This window comes from Nomascus leucogenys, chromosome 1a (genome assembly GCF_006542625.1).
Source record: "Nomascus leucogenys isolate Asia chromosome 1a, Asia_NLE_v1, whole genome shotgun sequence".
Classification (NCBI taxonomy): Eukaryota; Metazoa; Chordata; class Mammalia; order Primates; family Hylobatidae; genus Nomascus; species Nomascus leucogenys.
In genome coordinates, this window is record NC_044381.1 from 94,860,875 (window position 1) to 94,864,308 (window position 3,434).

At 39.1% G+C, this 3,434-nt stretch overlaps 1 pseudogene; it reads left to right on the top strand.

Moving 5' to 3' along the window:
* Nucleotides 1–762: 762 nt before the first annotated feature.
* On the top strand, nucleotides 763–2,140 carry LOC105739242 (annotated as a pseudogene).
* The last annotated feature ends 1,294 nt before the right edge of the window (nucleotides 2,141–3,434 follow it).

Below are 3,434 nucleotides of genomic sequence, written 5' to 3' on the forward strand. Positions count from 1 at the left end.
CATGTAGGTCCTGAAATCTATCAGAAATTTATTTCCTTGTGGGTGGAACAGAATTTGTTTTTTCGCAAATGGAAAACCAAGTATAGTACTATTTCGGGGTTTATGATGTTCAAATGAACTAAAACGCCATCTCAATCATATTTCAAGTTTCCATACACAAGCTTAGGTCTTTGGCTGATCTCCATGTTCCTTTTCATTCATCCACTTGTCCATCCCTACATCAGTAACACTGCCTTTGTTAGTATAACTTTATAATTTATCTTGTTATCAGGCATGAAAATAGCCAACAACAACACCCTCTTGGTCCGACTTGTTATTCTTCCAAATTGCTTTGGCTTTTATTTTACATATAAACTTTAAGATAAATTTGTTAGGCTACATTTAAAAATCCCTATAGGAATGTTAAGAATTGTTACGTGTGTGTATATATATATATATTTGATATATATGATATATATTTGATATACATGGTACACATATTTAATACTGATAAGTATTGTGTGATATTGATATTTATATATATACTTAACAAATTTACTTGTTTGAGACAGGTTCTTGCTCTGTCACCCAGGCTGGAGTGCAGTGGCACAATCATGGCTTACTGCAGCCTTGGCCTCTTGGTCTGAAGTTATCCTCTCACCTCCCCAGTAGCTGGGAACACAGGTGCACACTACCACATCCAGCTAATTTTTGTATTTTTTTGTAGAGTTGGGGTACTGCCATGTTACCCCAGGCTGGTCTCAAACTCCTGGGCTCAGGTGATCCACCCACCTTGGCCTCTCAAAGTGCTGGAATTACAGGCGTGAGCCACTACACCCAGCCAAAAATTACTGTCTTACATGTGCATCAAATATGCTGAAAGGTAATGCTAAAGTAGTTCCGAAGTTGTTGGATTAGGGAGCTCTACTGATGGAAAAACAAATTTAGATGAGTTTGCTATGAGATCTGGAAACGCAGAAGGCATATTTCGACCAGTTAAAAACCCCTGGAGTTATTCAAAACGATATAGAGAAAAGAGGAAGCAGAATCTCCACTTTGAGAATGAAGATTCAGACTGGCTGATAACTGGAGGACGCTCAGGTGGGAGTGCAGTTGCCGTATCAGCATTCACATGCTATGCGGCTTTAGGATCAGATACAGGAGGGCTGACCAGAAATCCTGCTGCCTACTGTGGGCTTGTTGGTTTCAAACCAAGCTATGGCTTAGTTTCCCATCATGGTCTCATTTCCCTGGAGAATTTGATGGATGTGCAAGGAATCTTAACCAGATGTGTGGATGATGCAGCAATTGTCTTGGGTGTACTGACTGAACATGACCCTAAGGATTCTACCACAGTACAGGATCCTGTTAAACCATTCATGCTTCCCAGTTTGACAAATGTGAGCAAACTACGTATAGGTGTTCCAAAGGAATATCTTGTACTGGAATTATCAAGTGAAGTACAGTCTCTTTGGTCCAAAGCTGCTGACCTCTTTGAGTCTGAGGGGGCCAAAGTAATTGAAGTATCGTTTTCTCACATCACTTATTCAATTGTCTGCTACCATTTATTGTGCACATCAGAAGCAGCATCGAGTATAGCAAGATTTGATGGGCTACAATGTGGTCACAGATGTGACACTGATGTGTCTACTGAAGCCATGTATGCTGCAACCAGACGAGAAGGGTTCAATGGTTTTGTAAGAGGAAGAATTCTCTCAGGAAATGTTTTCTTGTTAAAATAAAAATATGAAAATTATTTCATCAAAGCACAGAAAGTGAGATGCCTCACTGCTAATGATTTTTGTGAATGCTTTTAACTCTGGAGTATGCTAACTCCCACCACCTTGAGTGAGGCAGTACCATACCTGGAGTTCATCAAAGAAGACCACAGAACAGGAAGTGCCCAGGATGATATTTTTACACAAGCTGTAAACATGGCAGGACTGTCAGCAGTGAGTAACCCTGTTGCACTCTCAAACCAAGGTTGCCAATAGGACTGCCGTTTACTGGACATGCATTTTGTGACTAGCAGCTTCTTACAGTAGCCAAACGGTTTGAAAAACAAGTAAAATTTCCTGTTACTCAACTTCAAGAACTTATGGAGGATGGTTCATCAGTCCTTGAAAATGAAAACTTAGTCTCTGTCTCTCTAATACAGTAGGGATAAATATATCATGCAAAATTTTTAAAAATTGTTGTCTTTATACTATCAAGTTTATTTCCCATGAATATTGCATAAAATTCCATTTATTCATTCAAGTCCTTTCTTGTTCTTCAATGATCACATAATTGCCATACATTAATTTAATAATTTTTATTGAATACCATGTTGAAAACTAAATTTAATATTTTAAATGACTCTAGAATATACATTCTTTCCAAGCACACTGGAACATTCTCCAAGAGAGCCTATACTCTGGGCCACAAAACAACTCAATAACTTTAAGATTAAAATCATGCAAAAATAGTTTTTCTGTTGACAAAAAAATTTGTGGAAACATCAAATATTTGAAGAGCTTAAAAATAAAAACACTCTTAAATAAGTTACGGGTTGAAGAAATAAAAAAAGACATGAAAAATATTTTCAATTTGAATGAAAATGAAAAACACAACACACTAAATTTATGAGATGGATGTAAGGCAAAGCTTAGAGGGAAATTTATAGTTTTAAATACCTATATCAGAAAAGAAGAAAGCTATCAGATTAATATTCTATGGTTACATCTTAAAAAACTAGAAACAGGGCCAGGCGCAGTGACTCACACCTGTAATCCTAGCACTTTGGGAGGCTGAGGTGGGTGGATCACGAGGTCAGGAGATCAGACCATCCTGGCCAACATGGTGAAACCCTGTCTCTAACTAAAACTACAAAAATTAGCCGGGCCGTGGTGGCATGTGCCTGTAGTCCCAGCTAGTCAGGAGGCTGAGGCAGGAGAATCGCTTGAACCCAAGAGGCAGAGGTTGCAGCGAGCCAAGATAGCGCCACTGCACTCCAGTCTGGGCGACAGAGCAAGATTCTGTCTCAAAAAACAAACAAACAAAAACCTAGAAACAGAAGAGTAAATTAAACCAAAGCAAGCAGAATTTCTCCCTTTTTTAATTAAAAAATTTTTTTTTATTGTTGAGACAGGGTATCATTTTTTTACTCAGGCTAAAGTGCAGTGGCATGATCTTGGCTCGTTGCAGTCTTGACCTCACCAAGTTCAGATGATCTTCCCAAATCAGCCTCCCAAGGAGCTGGGACTACATGAAGGAGTCACCATGTCTGGATAATTTTTGTATTTTTTTCCGAGATGGGGTTTCACCATGTTGCCCAGGCTGGTCTCGAACTCCAATGAGCAAGCGATCCACCTGCCTCAGGCTCTCAAAGTGCTGAGATTATAGGCATGAGCCACCGCATCTGTCCTTATTTTCATGTTTTAGAGATTGTCTCACTCTGTCACCCCCAACTGGAG